Here is a 20542-nt window from a genome sequence, read left to right on the forward strand (position 1 = left end):
GACGAGCATCACGTGCCAATAGAAAAGAACAGACTGAACAGACTTTTAGCACTTCAATAACAACTGAACTCAAAGAGAGAGAGACGACACGCGACACGGAGTGGCGGAATTCCACCCCAAAGAGTATTGGCCCCAAACCTTGGCGCCCCTTTCGGTATTTCTTTATATTGCATCAACACAGTACAAGCTGGTACTCCAGACTCTGCACCTTCTCCAAGAAGCATGCCAGAGAATGAGCCCTAACCTCATATTTAAAGGCCCTAGGCCCCAAAAGCAGTTTACAGTAAAAAGCTTTCAAACTCAAAAGCGTCTGGTGCAAAAGCAATGCCAAAAAGCTGCCAGCGTAAATCACGGAATTTCCGTATAGCAGTCAGCGCAAAACGCGGAAATTCGTATAGCCTGCCACATCATCATGTCAGTGCAATTATCGGAATTTGCATACAATTGCCACGTCATCAGCGGCTACGCCAGTCTTCTGTGTGTGTGGGTCCTGCTTTATTTTAATCCTTTATGTCACTTGGGGCCCCATCGGACGGGGTCCCCATTAGTTGGTAGGACTTCTTCTTCTTTTACTCGTTCTTCTTAGGGTTTAGGCCCCTCGGCCGTCATCTGTCAGTTGGCTCCATTCTTTAGGCTTTGACACGTCAGCAGTTTGTGACATCTCCCCTTCTTGAACGAGAGTAATCGTCCGCGATTACAGCATATCTGCAAAACAACTCAAGTTAGCTCAAAAACTTCCGAGGGTCATTCCGAGGGACATTCAGTTTGCTTTCTTTGTTAAGGAGTTAGCTTCTCCTTTTTGCTCTTTTGATCAAGGAGTTAGCTTCTCCTTTTGCCCAGATCGGAACTCTTGATAGGAATATTCAGTAGTTGCAACACAAATGCTTACATATGCATGTTAAAAGACATAGAAACATAAAGCCGCCGATGAACACCCCCCCCCCCCCCACAAATAACCATCAAGGTCCAAGCCATGAGCTGTTCAACGACTCCCTCATCACTCCTCCCGCAAATAACCTAAAAAGGTCCGGACCATGAGATATAGAGGCCTTTTACAACCAAACGCCCCCCAGACCGCAGCCTGCGTCGTTTGGAGGTGCTGAGAGTAACCACTACTCAGACTTCTTAATACTCCCCCCGTAAATAACCATGCAGGTCCAGGCCATGAGTAACAACACTTTTCAATCATTTAATACTCCCCCCGCAAATGAGCACAAGGGTCCGGGCCATGAGTATGAACAAGCATTCTCAAATATCATTTCTCACCCTCCTCCCGGGAGTAAAATCACCAATCATTGAAACCAGTATTAAAACCAGAGTCAAACATTTCAAATCGGCAGCAAGACAGGTTCAAAACAGATACCATCCATTTCAAAAAAATTTCAAACAAGGTTTCAAACAATACTTTCTCAAACAAAGTTCAAAAGTATCAAACTATAAAACAACTAGAGAGTTCATTGAGGGTTTTGTTCGGACAACCGAACTTTAAGGACGACTGGCTTGCCCTTCTGCATCACGGTGATGGTTCGGTTCCGAACTTGGAGAGTCGCATCATTCTTGTCATGCCAAGGCATGCCTAATAGAACGTCACAATTGCCCAACTTCATGATGTGGAAATCAACTTTTCCATGATAACCTTGAATAGTCACTGGAAGAGCACCAATGAGCAGTACCACTTTCTGAGTTTGCCCTGTGGCTAGCTCAGCTTCAATTTCTCCACCCTCTGCATCATAATCAAAGTCCATCTGCTTCAAGAATTGTGGATGGATGAAGTTCTCTGTAGCTCCTGAGTCAAAGAAAATTAGGGCTTTCAAACCGTTGACTTTGCCATATGCTCGACACAATTCATTTGTACTTTCAAGGCGTATGCCATAGATGTCAGGTACTAATCCAATGGCCGGTTTCGCTCGTTTGGCTGGAGATGGTCCTTGTAGACCACCCCCCCTCGCCCCTATCCTCTCCCCCTCCCTTCCTCTCGCCCTTACCCACCCCTAGCTCTCTCCCCCCCCCTCCCCCCCCCCCCCCTCTCTCTCCCCCCCCCCCCCCCCCCCCCCCCCCCCCCCCCCCCCCCCCCCCCCCCCCCCCCCCCCCCCCCCCCCCCCCCCCCCCCCCCCCCCCACCCCTAGCCCCCTATTTCTTTTTGCATATTTTGGGAATTCCTCCTTTGTGAAGACCACTCTTGGTAGCCAACGAATCCCCTCCTAGTCCTTTTGGCTGCATTTGACTAGCTTTTGTGACTCTAGGATTTTGTTACAGGCTTGGGCCTTCTTCAGTTTCTGCTTTTTGTATAGCCTATCTCATTGTGGCAGGGCTTGTCACAAAATGATGACGTGGCATGTTCACCCAGAAACTGATAGAGTTAAAAGATTAAAAGTTGTTCCAACTTTTAGGGTACCTGTTCGATGGGGCCCTTGGGGTCACATAGAGATAATAAAAAAAAAGAGATCGCGAAGATGCTGATGTGGCAAGCACTGTACGCACATCTCGCGAATCGCACTGACTGCTGACGTCTGCACGGATTTTTGCAAATTACGAAGGCTGATTTTGTGCCAGCTTTTGAGACCTGAAGCTTTTCTTGTAACTGCTTTTAGAAGGTTATGGGCCTATAAATTGATTGCTAGAGTCTCTCCTTCTCTCAGATTTTCCTCGGAGCACTAAGCAGAGAGGACCCTTGGACTTTGTTCTTTGCTCAAGCATTGATATAAAAATTAATACCGAAAGGGCGCCAGACTTTGGGGCCAATACCTCTGGGCACGGAATTATGCTGGGCCGTGTCGTCTCTCTATTGAATTGTGATAAAGTTTGTAAAGCGATTTTAAGTGATTTCTCATGTGTTGTGCCAGATTTCCGACTTGGGGTGTCAAAGTCTGTTACAGTGATATCAGAGCTCAATCGATTTCCCCTTCCAAGGAGAATCCGATCCTTGTCTACCGCGACACACATTGATTCAGTCGACGAATCCCGCAAGGATAAGAACAACCCACGTGACAATTCAGGGTCGAATGAGAACACGAAAGATTCAAATGGACGAGGGCCACCTTCTATTGATTTAGAAGAAGAGTATGGGCCACCCCGGCCCACGGAGTATGAACAAATGGAGATGCAGTGTCAACAGCAGGTTGATGCTTGCGCTTGACTGATGCTTCAGTATTCTAAAGATCCTCAATTCTCAATCCTTATTGCGAGACATTTTGGGATACTTTCCTATCGGCCTCTTCTCTTAAAAAGATCACTTTTAAGTAACAGATTGAGTACCTCAAAACGGGGAAGTGCTTTGAATGTGGAAAACATGGACATGTATCAGCATGGTGTCCCAAAAAGGCACCTAGAGGATAATCAGAAGACAGGCTAGAGAGTTCCAGAGCAGCAGAAGAACACGAGAGAATAGGAAAAATGAACGCAGGATTGATACCAGATCGTGTGGGGACCGATTCTGATCAGATGGATGAAAGTACTAAATTTTTCCGCGCATGGGGCAAAGTGCGAGACCAAGAAGCCCTAATCTTCTTTGTTGGAGGAGCCAAGCCCAACTTTATTTCACCTGAATTGGCAGCTCAACTTGGAATTACGCCCGAGGAAATGGGGCCACAGGTGGAGGCTGTTCTAGCGGCACCCGAACGGGATGTTGCCATTACACCTGTCATTGGCAAACTTTGTTTGTATTGTCAAGGGTATCTAGCGTATGAGGACTTTTATATCATGCCTTTGGAAGGGTGTGACGCCCTCTTAGGAATCCCTTGGTTCCACAAGAACACCGCCGTGGTTGATTATGTAGAGTGCGCAGGTGATGGAAAAGGTAGGAAAGAAGACTACACACACACACACACCAACACACATCGAGACACACACACACAATCGTTACCTTGCAGCAGCCATTCAACGAGCTGCTCTTCTCTTCTTCTCTTTTTGAACTATTATCCAAAGTATATTTACAACATAGTATAGTCAGTGTCCAGCCGCCCATAGCACAATGGACATATTCTTTAACATCATATTCTTTAACACTCCCCCTCAAGCTCAGAGTGAGCTTGCATATGATGGATTCCCAATGCTTCACGAAAGTAGCAAAACTTCTCCTTTCCAAGAGCTTTTGTGAATATATCCGCAACTTGATCATTTGTCTTCACATACACCGAATCAATCTCATTTGCCAAAACTTTTTCTCTAATGAAGTGATAATGTACCTCAATGTGTTTAGTGCGAGCATGGTAGATTGGATTCTTTGCCAACATGATGCTGCTAATATTGTCACAATATATAATGACACTGTCAAAATAGTCAAAACCAAATTCTACCATAAGTACTCTCAACCATGACTCTTCACATGCTGCCAAAGCTGCTCCACGATATTCAGCTTCTGTACTTGATAATGCTATAGTTGATTGCTTCTTGCTACTCCAACTTATCATACCATTGCCAATGGAAAATGCATAACCACTTGTAGATCTTCTATCCATAAAATCTCCTGCCCAATCTGCATCTGTGTAACCATAAAGACAAAGCTTCCCATTCTTTTCATAAAACATTCCATAACTGACAGTGGCTTTCACATATCTCATAATCCGTCTCATTGCATCAAGATGACTTTTACATGGATTTTGCATGAATTGACTCACAACACCCACTGCATAACTCAAATCTGGCCTTGTTATTGTCAAGTAAATAAGGCTTCCAACCATCTTGCGATACATAGTGACATCCTCAATGTAATGTCCATCATCAAACAACTTCACATTTTGATCAAGAGGTGTATCAACCGGTTTGCACGCTGTCATTCCATACTTCTCAAGCATATCCAACGCGTATTGTCTTTGTATCATCCAAATTCCTGATAAAGTATTGACAATTTCAATTCCCAAGAAATATCTCAACTCACCCAGGTCCTTCAAGTTGAATTCTCTCAACAAACTCTTCTTGACATGCAAAATTTGCTCAGCATGACTTCCAGTGAGAATCAAGTCATTAACATAGATAACAATAACGACGATCTCTCCATCAACATGCTTCAAAAATAATGAGTGATCAGCAGTAGATTGTTTAAATCCAATCTTCTTTAAGAATCTGGTTATCTTTTCACACCAAGCTCTAGATGCTTGCTTCAAACCATACAATGCTTTCTTCAACTTACACACATAATATGGAAACTCTGGATGTTGATAACCCTCTGGCTGTATCATATAAACTTCTTCTTCCAAGTCACCATTCAAGAATGCATTATCCACATCCATTTGCCGTAACTTCCAACCGAACATACTTGCCATTGCTATCACCAATCTGACTGTTGTCATCTTTGCAACTGGACTAAATGTCTCATCATAATCAAGACCTTTTGTTTCTGCATAACCTTTAGCAACAAGCCTCGCTTTGTATCTTTCCACACTACCATTTGACTTGCACTTGACTTTGTATACCCATTTTGAACCAATTGCTTTCTTTCCACTTGGCAAGCGAACCAAATCCCAAGTGTCATTCTTCACAAGAGCATCCATCTCATCATCCATAGCTGACTCCCATTCTGATTTTCCAATTGTCTCTTGAAAACATGTAGGCTCTTTATGTTGCACACGTGAAACCATGTATGCATAATGTGTACGCATGTAACCGTTGTATGTCAATCTATCAACTGGATAACGCACCCTCTCTGATCTTCTCAACTGTGGTGCACTCTTCTCTTCAACTCTTGCATATGGGGGTACGTATTTCTCAATATGCTTACTGCCAGGTGTCCTCAAATGTGGTAAACCATGCTCTTCATCGAGGCTTTCATCTCCAGAACTCTCTTCAACCACTTTCTTCTTGCCTTTCTCGTCTTGCTTCTTATCTCGCAAACGACCGCTCCATGGGTTGACACTTCCTGTACTCTCCTCTGCCATATGTGGTCCTGAAATAGTTCTTGTTGATGGTCCTGGCTTATTAACAACATGACGTACATTCTCTTGCTCTTCATACTCATCTTCTATCATCACTGGCTTTGGTTTATACCATGGTTCATGCTCACAAAATCTGACATCTCTAATGACATAAACTTGTCTTGTCGTAGGATCATAGCACTTGTAACCTTTCTTTTCAACTGGGTAGCCCAAGAATATACACTTCACTGCCTTTGGCTCCATCTTCTTTCTTGCTTCATTTGGCACATGAACATAGCAAACACATCCAAAAACTTTCATATAGGAAACTGTTGGCTTGAGCCCATAAAGTCTCTCATAAGGTGAAATTTCATGAATGGCAGCTGTTGGTGTTCGATTCATAATGTGTGCTGCTGTATGAACTGCTTCAGCCCAATATGTTAATGGCATATTCATCTCATTCATCATGGCTCTTACAATCTTTGCTATGACTCTATTCTTTCTCTCAGCAACTCCATTTTGTTGTGGTATGTATCTGCAAGTAATCTGTCTTCTTATGCCTTGTTCACGTAAGTAATCATCAAAACTGTGACATGTACTCTCCCCCTCCATCTGTACGTAGGCATTTAATTTGACAACCATTCTCTTTCTCAACCATAACTTTGAACTCCAAAAATACTTCAAATGCCTCTGACTTTGCCTTTAGAAAGTAAACCTATGTCATTCTGCTGTAATCATCCGTAAATGTGATAAAATATCGACAACCATTTGGCATAGCATGATCACAAGGTCCCCAAATATCTGAATGAACAATTTCCAAAGGACTTTGGCTAATTCTCTCCCTCGTTGGAAATGGTAAACGAGATTGCTTTCCAAATTGACAAGCTTCATAAACATGATCAAAATTCAATCTGCCAAACTTTGGTAATCCACGTACAATTTGATTTGATTGCATATGCTTTAGTCTTCTAAAATTGACATGACCAATCCTCTTATGTCATAACTCTGCCCAATCATCTTGAGTGGCTGATTTGTTTGCATACATACCACTGTGTAAACATGGATCTCCTGCTTCCAATGAGAACAAGCGACCTTTCTTTCTTCCACGTGCCAATATCTTGCCTGGTCTGCCGTTGTGAAACTCCTCTATGAAGTAGCCATAACGATTAAAACGAACTTGCAACCCTTGATCTGTCATTTGTCCAACTGATGCTAAATTCTTTGTGATTGAAGGCACATATAGAACATCTCCCAATGTGTTGTATGTCCCGTCTTTTTCTAGCAATGGAACTGAACCAACATGTGTAATCCGATGCATAGTATCATCACTTGTAGCGACAAACTCATTCTCTTCTAACTTCTCTTTTCTGTCAAACCATTCACCATGATATGTCATATGATTTGTGGCACCACTATCTAAATACCAATCATCTGTATGATGTGGCTCCACCATGCTTCCAACAACATGCTCCATAGGAAATAAATGTCCACTCGACCTATTGACATATATATTTTGATCATGAGGATTGTATCCAACAAAGTTTCCTCTATGTCTGCCATAACCTCGGCCTCTTCCACCACGATCACGATTTTGATTTAGCCTTGTGTAACATTCTCTTTCAAAGTGACCATAAATGCCACATCTGTTACAATATCCATCTCTTTGAGGATGTACAAATCGTCCACCTCCACGTCCACGAGTTCGGGCTCTCCCCCTGCCTCTTTGGCTTTAATCATTGTAACTTTGACTTTGTTGGTTTTGCCATTGACCTCTTCCAACATTGTTTCCACGACCATAGTTTCCTCTTCCACCTCTATTGTTTCCAAGACCTCTAGAGTAAAAAACCTGATCTCTGGAATTGTTATTTGATGTAGAAGGACCTGACTTGCCGAACTTCACCACTTCTTGCAAACAAAGGTTTACTAACTCTTCAAAATTAGGCATGTGTCCTCGAACAGATATAGATGTATCCAATGACTTGTATTCCAGTCCCAAACCATTCAATGTCACTGAAACTAAGTCATCATCTGGAACTTCAACATTAATGCTCGCAAGATCTTCTTGTATTTGCTTTATCTCTGTCACATAATCTGATATGGATCTATTTCCTCGCCATACACAATGTAACCTTTGCTTCAAGTGAACTTTTCGTGGTTCTGTATTGGAGCTGTTCATTCTCGCTAGTATCTCCCATGCTTCCTTTGGAGATTGAGCCTTCTTCACATGTGGTATAAAGAAGTCACTAATGTATAGTGAAATCCAATGCATCACTTTCCTTGAATTCTCGATCCACTTCTTGTAAGCTTCTACTCCTGCTTGCCATGTTTTATGTGCTTCAACATTCTCTCTATTTGGTTCCAAACCAACCTCGGGACACTCTTGTTCACCTGTAACATAATCCCATAAACCTTTGCCCATGATAAAGTTCTCCATCCTGTAAGACCATATGTTGTAGTTCTCTCTGGTCAGCTTCTCTCCAACAATCTGTGTGACTTGAGTTGAACTTTCTGCCATCTTCACTCTCTCAATTTCTTTCAAAGGATTTTGATAAAATTTCGTCAGAGTTTCGTTTGTATTTGGACAATATCTCAAGTGACAATCTCAACCAAAGTGCTCATAAACACTGACAGAAAATCTCTCACTGCCAAGGGAAAATCCACTGACTCACTTTGCCACAGACTGACTCAGTACTATGCATAAATACTCTAAAACAATGTCCACATGGGCCTGTATGCAAATGCAATCCATAGGCTGTCCTGTACCACATATCCATACATCCACCTTCTTCCCATAGTCGTAAACGACATATGAGGTCTTTCGCGGAGCTAGTCGGGGGTTCGCTCCAGTATCTAATCCACCTTGCCAAGGTACCAAAGCTCCCAAGGCAAGGCTTCAAAAAACCTCACTCGACCCTCACAAAGGCTGCAGTTTTCCAAAATACATTGACCGCATATCCAGACATAACCACAAAGTACTCAATCTGACAATATAACCGCCTCAACTTCTTCCCACAACCTTTCTTACATAGGCGGCTGTCCATAACGGACCCACAACAACCAAACATAATCTTCGATAACACAATATCATGATGCAAAAGCTCTATGTCGCTCTCCAAAACCTGTGTAAATGCTGAATTCTTCACCTGTAACCTGTAAATCTACTGCCGAGTGCAAAACTGGACATCTCCTATGCTTGTGTGAGCTGGCTGTTTGTTGCAGAAAATTGCAGATTTTGGCAAATCTGAGTATGCCAATGCGTCCGGAACGCCCAAAAACATAAAGATAGACTTCTGGATCACTGTATTCCGAGTTCGGGTGAGGGAGTTATGACCAAAAAACCTCTCTGTTTTGCTGTTTTCCAGAGCTGCGGAAACCTGTGTATTGACTGTAGCTCCTCAAACTGAGCTCTGATACCACTTTGTAGAGTGCGCAGGTGATGGAAAAGGTAGGAAAGAAGACTACACACACACACCAACACACATCGAGACACACACACACAATCGTTACCCTGAAGCAGCCATTCAACGAGCTGCTCTTCTCTTCTTCTCTTTTTGAACTATTATCCAAAGTATATTTACAACATAGTATAGTCAGTGTCCAGCCGCCCATAGCACAATGGACATATTCTTTAACATCATATTCTTTAACAGATTATAGGGCAAGGAAAGCTACTTTGAAGAATGAAAAGGGCAGAGAGATTGTACTTGATGTGAAGTTGAAGGGCGAGTCCGTCCAACTTGTATTGGGTTCGGCTGTTTCCAAATTAATGAAATCTAGTAGGTCAAATATGTCTGATCTAGAAAAAGAACGATAAGAATTTCTACATGCGCATGCTGACTGTTTCTTTGAAGGCCTACGAGGCGAGTTACCGTCTTCATGTCTTGAAGATCATACGATTGATTTGATTCTGGGTAGTACACCACCGAACCGGCCACCTTAGCAGGTTAGTCGAGCCCAAAATATAGAAATAATGAACCAGGTAAAAGAACTCCTTGAAAAGGGTCTTATCCAACCTATCATGTGACGTGGCTGCCCAGTGTACACACACACTTTTCCCCGTAAAGCATGGATAGTCCCAGGGAATGGGTAGGCTGAATGATGACGTGGCTGCTGCGTACGGTGTTGCAAAACAAATGATGACGTGGCTGACTGTACGTGCTGTGGTACGGATGCCCGCGATTTGCGGAGATCTTGCCACGTGGCAGGTTGTACGGATGCTAGCAGGGAAAAAGCAAAGCAGCGGCAGTTTTTGCTTTTCAGGCTACGCTAAGGCTGTTTTTCTTAATTCTACGCAATGCAGCCAGAGGGCTTTTGAGAATTGCTTTATTATTATTAAAGCATCACAGAAAGAGAGAGAAAGAGCCTCTTTTTGCTTTATTTTCAAAGCTTTTAAAATTTCAGCTTTTGAAGCTTTTGGGGGCTCCGCTTTTAGCATCCCTTGTACCTTTAAATAAGCTGGCAGGGCCACTCACAACTCAGAGCATCTGGACGTAGAGTCTAAGTGTGAGCGCCTGCCCGCACTCTTGTACTTTGAACTTAGATTAATACAAAAAGAAATACCGAAAGGGGCACAAGTCTTTGGGGTCAATATCTCTAGGCACGGAACTCCTCGGGCCAATGTTGAATCAATTGTGAACTGTGAACTGTTTTGAAGTGGTTATTTGGTGCTGTCGCGGTAGATTCTTGACTTGGAGTGTCCAAGTCTGTTATAGTGGTATCAGAGCACGACCGATTCCTCTTCTACGAGAAATCCGATCCCAAATTTTTTTCCGCGGCACCTATGGCTTCATGCAAGGATCTGTCGACTCCCTTTGAATCCGGAGATGCGGAAAGGGATCACAACGAAGATTCGGCAAGGAGTATGGCCCGCCTTGGCCTACTTAGGCAGAGCGTCGAGAGATGGAGCATCATCAATTGATCGGCGATGCAACAAAGATGATGCTCAATTTTGCGAAGGACCCAAAATTTGCAGAACACATGAGCGAGACTTCTTTCCAGGAAGTGCATGCGTAGTGGAAGAAAACCACAACACATATACTCGACAGGTTACAGGGATCCTCGTGCTTTAGCAGGATTGATATGAAGAGTGGATATCATCAGATCCGAATCGCACCGGGAGACGTCTACAAGACAGCCTTTTAGACTACTTTTGGGTTATTTGAGTTTTTGGTGATGCCTTTTGGCTTAACCAATGCTCCTGCGACATTTAACCGGATGATGCACATGATTTTTCGAGAGTACAGGCTATTTGTTGGCACTTTCTTTGACGACATCATTGTTTTCTCCAAGAATGAGGCAGAACACAGAGATCATCTGCTTCAGGTCTTTCAGGCATTACGAGATCACAAGTTAGTGATAAATGCAAAGAAAAGTGAATTTTTCCTACCAGAGATACACTTTTTGGGACACACTGTCTCAGCAGCAGGAGTGCAAATGGATCCCGCCAAGATTGAGACTATCCGTAATTGGCCCGATTTGAAGAATGTCCATGAAGTTAGAAGCTTCTTGGGACTGTGTTCGTACTACAGGCGGTTCATTCGAAAGTTTGAAGAGGTTGCTTCCCCTTTGCATATCTTGGCACAGAAAGGAGTCCCTTTCTCGTGGGGATCCACAGAGGTGACTGCCTTTCAGACTTTGAAAGAGAAATTGACTACGGGACCAGTTTTGACTTTGCCGGACTTGCAGAAGTCATTTGAAGTATATTGTGATGCTTGTCGTTGTAGTCTGGGTGTGGTGTTAATGCAAGAAGGTCATGTCATTGCTTACGAGAGCCGATTGTTCTCTAGGCCGGAGATGACAGCACAGATTTATGAGAAAGAGCTTTTGGCAGGTATCCATGCTCTTACTCAGTGGCGACATTACCTACTCGGAGCGGATTTTACTGTCTTTACAGACCACCAGAGTTTGCGCTACTTCTTGTCACAGAAGCAGCTTTCGGAAAAGCAGATGTGGTGGGCGAACATCTTGTCACAGTTTCACTTCCAGATTGTCCATGTGCAGGGACAGAAGAATGTGGTGGCAGATGCTTTGTCTCGGAAGCCGTTGGTTCTGGCTATTCCGTGATACATCATAGGAGCTTCGAGGATATGGTCGACCAGTATGCCACAGATACAGATTTTGTAGATGTTTTCACACGGATACGGGATGGGGAGACAGTAGCAAGATACTCCATTCGGGAAGGCTACTTGATGAGAAAAACCATGTTGTGCATTACACAGCCGTTGAGGGAAAAGGTTATGATTGAATGCCACTGTCCACCTTTTACGGGTCACCGCGGCTTTGCTACCACCATGAAAGGGGTAAAGAGATACTTCTTTTGGCCGAGACTCAAAAAGGATGTGGAAGAGTTTGTGCGCAGTTGCTTAGTATGCCAGAAGGTCAAGTTTGATAGGCATAAGGCACTGGGATTGTTACAGCCTTTACCCATACCCACCCGCCCCTGGGAAAGTATTGCAATGGATTTCATTTTTGATCTCCCGAGAACACAGAGTGGTCACGATGGTATCTGGATTGTTATTGACAGATTTAGCAAACAGGCTCATTTCACTCCAGTGAAGAAAACAGTCAAGCCGGATCACTTAGCGAGACTGTTTGTGGCCCAGATCTTTAGATTACATGGCATGCCTGAGACGATTGTCTCCAATAGAGGCCCCAGATTTACGAGTTTGTTTTGGAAGGCAATTTGGGAGAACATTGGCACGCGGTTGCAGTTCTTGTCATCGTTCCACCCGCAGACTGATGGGAAATATGAGATTGCAAATTCAATGGTTCTAGATTTATTGAAGTCTTATATCTCAGATCAGAAGACTCAATGGGAAATGTACCTACCTTTGGTGGAATTTGCCTACTATAACACGATACACTCTTCGACGGGGAAGGAGCATTTGAGATTGTTGAAGGTGCTACGAAGGTTCCACCCTTCCTAAGCACAAAAGATAAGATTTTTGAAGCGGATGAATATACGCGAGACTTAGATACGGCTTTTGCCAAGGTTCACGAGACTTTGCAAAAGTCTCAAGAACGACAGAAAAAGGCAGCGAATCGCCATCGTCGCGACTTGAAATTGAAGGAGAATGATTGGGTGCTCTTACGTTTTGAGAAGGCACGCCTAAGAAAGAAAAAGGGAAAGGAGAGGCTGTTTCCAAAGCTTAGTATGCGATACTACGGACCTTTCTAGATCACTGAAAAGATAAATGATGTCTCCTTCCGATTGAAACTGCAGATACTTGGAGGATTCACAATGCATTTCATGTGAGTCTCTTGAAACCTTTTAAAGGTGATGTGCCTGATGATGGGGAGCCTATGAGCAACCCGAAGTGGAAGAAAACGAGGAGATCCTTGTTCTTGAATAGATTTTGGCACATAAGGATACGAAGAATAAAGGTAAAGTCTGAAGGCGGTTCTTGGTTAAGTTCAAGAACTATCCTGCATTGGATGCGAAGTGGATGGAGGAGGAGGACCTAGAAGATACTCCTCAGATTGTGAAACTTTACCTCGATGCTTTTGGTTTAGCATAGTCTACTCCAAATGGAACCCAGAATTCAGCTTGGCCGGAGATCTGGTGCAGTGGGATGCACAAGAGGGGAGTTACTCCGCTCCTTTGTCAACAGATGCCTTGATTCAGATACTAGAGTCACCGATGTCTCTTTGAGCTTCAGGGATACTAAAAGATGACAGTATTCCGCTGTATGACTTTATGAAATGGAATTCCTGATTATGATACTGATTTGTTCTTGACTTCTTTTAAGTGTAGGAACTGATAGACTAAATGATTGCAACATTTTGGTCTGATTGATCTGGAATAGACATGGTGGCCATAGGGGTTAGTCAATCGGACATCGATGAGGTCCCGATTGGATCGAGATGCGATTGCTAGCTACATTGCCGATAAATCATGGTCTAAGATCCGAATGAATGTTGAATGTCATGTGATGTCTAGTGATGTCCTGTGATGTCGTGTGATGTGACTGTCGATTGGTACATGTGCTAGATGTGTGTTCCTAGTACGTAGGTACTAACAGTCAGTGTCTGCTAAGACGATTTATGGCCTCTGTCTGTTTTGCAGGCGTAATCGAGGGCGATTACAATGCTTTCAAGAGGGGGGTATGTCACAAACTGATGACGTGGCTATCGAGAGCAAAAACCCTAATCTGTAGAAACCCTAATTTTTGAAATCCCTAACCCTAAGTGCTGGCTGGAACCCTAAAGGTGGCTGAAACCCTAAAATTTGGCGGCAGAAATGCCACGTGGCAGCAGTAGGATTTTTCGGGAATTGTGGCGGGATTCACGGTGCTGAAAAGCCAGCTTTTGGCGACGCAATTTTGGGTTATTTGAGAGAGAGAGATGCATTGCTTTATTTTTAATCAAAAGCCCCCAAGAGGGCTTGTGAGAGAAACACTTTGCTTTTAACTGGAAGCTTTTGGGGCTCTACTTTTGGGCATCCCTTGTAAACTTTAAATAAGTGGTTTAGGGCTCACTTTGTAGAGCATCTGGACGCAGAGTCTGAGAGTGAAACCCTAACCGCTCTCTTGTACTTTGGCATTGATTAATATATAAAGAAATAACGAAAGGGGCGCCAGTCTTTGGGGCCAATATCTCTGGGCACGGAACTCCGCAGGGCCAGTGCAAATCTATTGTGATCTGTGAATTGTTTTGAAGTGGTTATTTGGTGCTGTGGTGATTGATTATTGACTTGGAGTGTCCAAGTTTGTTACATCATTAGAAAGTTTGCAGAGGTTGCTTCCCCTTTGCATGTTTTGACACAGAAAGGAGTCCCTTTCCCGTAGGCACCCACAGAGGTGACTGCCTTTCAAACTTTGAAAGAGAAATTGACTACGGGACCAGTTTTGACTTTGCCGGACATGCAGAAGGCATTTGAAGTATATTGTGATGCTTGTGGTCGTAGTTTGGGTGCGGTCTTAATGCAAGAAGGCCATGGCATTGCTTATGAGAGCTGATTGTTCTCAAGGCCGGAATTGACACCACAGATTCATGAGAAAGAGCTTTTGGCGGTTATTTATGCTCTTACTCAGTGGCGGCACTACCTACTCGGATTGGATTTCACTGTTTTTCACAGACCATCAGAGTTTACGCTACTTCTTGTCATAGAAGCAGCTATCGGAAAAGCAGATGCGGTGGGTGAACATCTTGTCACAGTTTCACTTCCAGATTGTCCATGTTCAGGGACAGAAGAATTTGGTGGCAAATGCTTTGTCTCGAAAGCCGTTGGTTTTGGCTATTTCCGCAATACATTATAGGAGCTTCGAGGATATGATCGACCAGTATGCCACAGATCCGGATTTTGCAGACGTTTTCACACAGATACGGGATGGGGAGACAGTAGCGGGATATTCCATTCGGGATGGCTACTTGATGAGGAAAACCATGTTGTGCGTTATAGAGTTGTTGAGGGAAAAGGTTATGACTGAATGCCACTGTCCACCTTTTACGGGTCACTGCGGTATTGCTACCACCTTGAAAGGGGTAGAGAGATATTTCTTTTGGCCGAGACTCAAGAAGGATGTGGAAGAATTTGTGCGCAGTTGCTTGGTATCCCAAAATGTCAAGTTTGACAGGCATAAAGCACAGGGATTATTACAGCCTTTGACCATACCCACCCGCCCCTGGGAAAGTATTGCAATGGATTTCATTTTTGATCTCCCGAGAACACAGAGTGGTCACGATGGTATCTGACAGATTTAGCAAGCAGCCTCATTTCATTCCATTGAAGGAGACAGTCAAGCTAGATCACTTAGCGAGACTGTTTGTGGCCCTGATTTTTAGATTACAGGCATGAGACGATTATCTCCGACAGGGACCCCAGATTTATGAGTTTGTTTTGGAAGGCAATTTGGGAGAACATTGACACGCGGTTGCAGTTCTCGTCATCTTTCCACCCGCAGACTGACAGGCAATGTAAGATTGCCAATTCAGTGGTTTTAGATTTATTGAAGTCTTATATCTCGTGTCGGTAGACTCAATGGGAAAAGTATTGTAGGAGGGCTACAGTTGTCACTTCACAGGAGAGACAGTTGGACAGTTGGTTACACTTGGTCTGGTTCACACTGGACGGACCCTCTGGGTTGGGAGTGACACGTGGCAGTGGCAGGGTACCGACGGTGGTCTAGTGGACATTGTGGCCAGGTCACCACATGGTTGACATTTATGAGCCGTTGGTGGCCCTTTATGGTGTTACATATGAGTAGTAGCGGTTGGTCATTGGTATCATCTTCTTCATTTTTGGTCCAGCATCGTGCGGGGAGAGTAGCGAGTCATACACAGAGCACTGTTTTCACCATCCCTGCACATTTGAGCCTCGACACCCCATTTGTACCTGTGAGTTCTGGGTTGGAGCTGAGTGTGCTGCCACGCCAGAGTCTGTACATGGTTCTTTGAGCTAGTCGAGTCCACATGTTCTGGTCCACTGTTGTGTCTCTGTTGTTATCCATTGTTTGTGTGTTTCATTCTGTTTGAGAGAGTTTTCATTGGTTGAGTGAGATTGTCACGCACATTGCACTGAGGGGCACCCACACTGTAGAGAGCACGACACATTATCCGCGCTACAGGTGCTCTCATTTTGGCGATCACGGTGGGACCTCAACTGAAGTCTCACTCTCTGTTGAGTACAAGTAAAGCAGCTAGCTGGTTTTTCTTTGTCTCGCCTGTGCTGGTCTGGTCTAGTTTCACCCTAGCCAGCTTAATCTAGCTGGTCTAGTCTCACCTTGCTGGTCTAGTCCTCTCTCGCCCTGGTCCACCCAGTCCTCGTCCTGGTCTAGTCCTCCTCGTCCCTGGTCTGGTCCTTCTCGTCCTGGTCCAGGCCAGTTGGTCTAGTCACTCGCCTGGTCTAGTAGAGTCTAGTCCGTTGTTCAACTAGGTGAAGGTCTTCTTGCCCAAAGCTTGGTTGGGGTGGTGGTTACTGCATGACACATACAAGGCGGTCATAAGAGTGTCAAAGCGCACTACTGAGCCCCCAGAAGTACTACCACAGACGACGCCAACCTTTGGTACCCAGTAGAAGTATATTAACACCATCACCCATACCTACACATACAGCTCCCTCCATTCCTTCAACTGGTTCTACATCCTCCAGGTCACCTTCTCCGGTAAGGCTCTCCCCCATTTTGTTACAGCAAGCTAGTGAACAGCAGGCTCATGAGCAAGAGGCCATGGAGGAGCTTACAAGTGTTCTGGCCAAGGTGAACATCAAGTTCCCTATCTTCAAGGGTCTCTCCATAGAGGATGCTGATGACCATGCTCGGAGGTTTGTTTCTCTTTGCAGAGGTCGTGGCCTCAATAGAGAAGACGCCTACCTTGTGCTCTTTCCGTCCACCTTGGACGGTCTTGCAGATAAATGGTACGGTCAGTTTGCTGAAAACCACTTTGCTACTTGGACTATGTTAAGACAGCAGTTCTGTGAAGCTTTCCGACCAGGGGATTATCAAGAAAAGATTCTAGATGAGTTGGCCAACCTGTTGCTCCAGCCCAAGGAGACATTTGCAGAGCTCATGACCAGAACAAAGTCCCTGGTCGCTAAGCTTTCTCAGCAACCAGGGGAATTCATGGTGAAGAAGTGGGTAGAGAAAGCTCTGCCTAAGACTTCTCAACAAAAGCTCCGAGAAAGTCTCTGGCCTGAAGCCAGTCTGGAGGACTTTGTTGCTATTGCTACTAGAATAGAGGGAGCAAGAAGGCAGTTCACTGACTCTCCTCAGTTAGATACTGCCCGTGTACTCGTGGACAGTCCATCAGACCCCTTGACTTCTTTACGCAGGGAACTGGAAGCCGTAAAGTTACAGCGGGCCCTTCAGGAAGAGAGATCCTTCTCTCTTAGACAGGAGAAGCCCCCACATCAAGAGGCTTATGATCAACTTAAAAGAGAGCTAGAAGAGCTCAAGTCTCAGCAGGAGACTAAGGCTATGGTATGGTGTAGCTCATGTCGATCTCCATGGCATCCTTCTCAGGACTGCCTACTTCGAGCTTACTGCCATTTCTGCGAGAAGCCTGGCCATGATGGCAAAGAGTGCTATTATCTGAAGGGAATGCGGCAACTACAACAGAGCCTCGCCCCCAACCTTCAACAAGGGTTGACACCTACATCCAACATGGTTTCACCCTATGGCCATTAACACCCTATGCCACCTCTGCTAACAACACCTCCTATGCAAGGTATGCACAACAACTTCGCATCTCCCAGTTTTTATCATGCTAATGCTCCCTCAACCCCTCAGAGCTTCTACACGTCACCCTCAAACTCCATGCAACAACCACCTCGTTCGCCGTTCCGTCCCTCCAATCGGCCCATTTTATGCTACAGATGTGGAGAGTATGGGCATTATCAGAGCAAATGCCCTCTGCCAGAAGGCTCTCCTTTGTGCCAACTTTGCCCTGCGGCTCAGGATCACTACACTAAGGATTGTCCAAAACAACGCGCCTCTACCTCTGCGAGCCCAAGCCCAACCTGAATTCACCTTTCCCAAGATCAATTTGATAGCAGTTAGTACCAACCCCAAGCCACCACTTTCTGCCCATATGATTGCCTCTCAAGACAAGTTGCAGTTGGTAGAGGAGCCAGCTGGTGTCCTCACACGAGCTCAGAGGGCAGCCCTTGGCCTCAATCTTCCAGCAGGTACATCCCTTTCCTCCCAAATGCCTACACCTCCTCCAACAGCTGACATGCCATCCCCTAGTGCTAAGAAAGGATCTTTTACTATGCTCTCCGATATTGATGGGGCTTTCTTAGAAGCAGTTGCTGACTTACAAAAGATCAAGGAAACTGAGAAGACACTGATCCCAAGAGAAAAACCTACAGCAGAGACTATATTGAAGAATAGCTTTCAGCAAGTGTCATTGTATGACATGCTTCGACTGGATGCAAATTTTCGAAGTGACACCCTTGCCATCATTCAATCTCTGTACCCTGGTGCAGGGTCTAGTGGCGGGCACCTCCCAGTGCAGCCCTCCGAATCCTACATGATATCCTATCCCGAAGCTTCACTTACTAATTACATGAGTCCGCGTCTAACCGTTTCTATTATGAGCCGCGAATTCTCAGGGGTCATAGTAGATGGTGGGTCGGGTATCAACTTGATGCCTGAATTCACTATGCTGGCATTGGGTCTCCAGTCCACTAGGCCTGCCCCATTCACAGTGACTTTGGCCGACCAGAGGAATGTCTACCCCTTGGGCATTGTAGAAAAGGTGCCTCTGCAGGTTCAAGATTTCACATTCAGCTTGGATTTTGTGGTGGTTAGCCTTCCCCAGGTAGAAGGCGGCTTCCCATTGCTCATTGGCAGACCATGGCTACGACACATGAAAGCACTACATGATTGGGGAAACGATGCAATGTGGATACGAACCCTTGGCTCCCCAATGCAACCGATTCGCCTTGAAGGCGGAATGGATCCGGTGGTGCATCATAGTTCCCTGTCCATGGAGTCCAATTTCGAACTGGAACAGCCTACTCCGCCGGATGGGTCAGATGAAGACCTGCTAGAGTGGTTGGAAGCTACCCAATCTATGCCTTGTTATGGGGTATCTGTTCACTCTTTACCTGAGAATACCCCACCTCCATCTTCCAAAGTTCTTACAGTAGCTGAGCCCAATGAGCCACCTCAGCCAATGGCAAGTGTAAAGGTCACAGAGATTGATCACTCAGATGCTCCCTTTGTGGAAGCGATCAGAACGACAGCTATCAAAAACAGTCTCTACACGCAATTGAAGTCTATGAAGTCTTTCCTCTTGATCTTGTGTGAGGTATTGAAGGATTTATGGTCTGCTGCTTTTCCCAACTCACACTTGAATAGCTTTGTTTCCAGTCAATGGAAAGATATGGGGTGGCAAGGGACTAACCCATCCTCAGATTTCAGGGGTGGAGGATTTATCTCTCTCGAGAATTTGTTGTTCTTCTCAAAATGATACCCGAAAACATTTCAGCAGCTGTTGTACAAGAAAGGAGGTAGAAGAGCAACGTGGGAGTATCCGTTCGCAGTTGCTGGTGTGAACATCACCTTTATGCTGATTCAAATGCTTGACCTTTGGTCAGGAAAGCCGAGGTCTTGGGCTGCAGTTTGTTTCTTGAGAATTCTTGCTGAAGAAGAGATGGCCTTCGAGTTGCTGTATTGTGTGGCATTCAAAGTTATGGATACTTTGTGGCTTGCCATGCGTGCTTCATACACGGAGTTCAATGTAGTGATGAAGGCTACACGTGGGCAGCTTGAACATGAGCTGGCAATGGAGTCGGTAAGTCGAATTGAAGACATGCCTTCATACACACTACACCAGATAGCTACATTCAAATATCGTTTGGTCAGTATTTGATCATGTTTTAGCAAGTAGAAGCTTCAAACCAAGGTCCTTTTAGTTGTGTGATGGAATGCCTGTTCAAGTGTTTGAACCTGGTTTTCCTTTCAAGATAATTAGCCACTACTCTAGATCACCCTCTCGCCCCAGCCCACCCCCTCTCGCCCCTATCCACTGGTCTCGCCCCAACCCAATTTGGCTCGCCCCTATCCAATCTACCTGGATTCGCCCCTACCTAACTGGATTCACCCCTATCCAATTTTCTCGCCCCAGCCCAGTTAGGATTCGCCTCAGCCCACTCCCCTCGCCCCTTCCCACCCTTGCCCACCCCCTCCTTCCCCTCGCCCCTACCCTCCCCCTCACTTCCTCTCGCCCCTACCCTCCCCCTTTCCCCTCGC

General features: G+C 45.0%; 1 protein-coding gene and 1 pseudogene across 17 annotated transcripts in view; both read left to right on the top strand.

The window, feature by feature from the left end:
• LOC147449460 (uncharacterized) overlaps positions 1–20542 on the top strand; it is a 139914-nt gene that overhangs the window by 27967 nt on the left and 91405 nt on the right. The gene's annotated exons all lie outside the window — the stretch shown is intronic.
• On the top strand, positions 19569–20232 carry LOC147449461 (uncharacterized; annotated as a pseudogene).

This window comes from Adiantum capillus-veneris, chromosome 10 (genome assembly GCF_014529385.1).
Source record: "Adiantum capillus-veneris isolate H3 chromosome 10, ASM1452938v2, whole genome shotgun sequence".
Classification (NCBI taxonomy): domain Eukaryota; kingdom Viridiplantae; phylum Streptophyta; class Polypodiopsida; order Polypodiales; family Pteridaceae; genus Adiantum; species Adiantum capillus-veneris.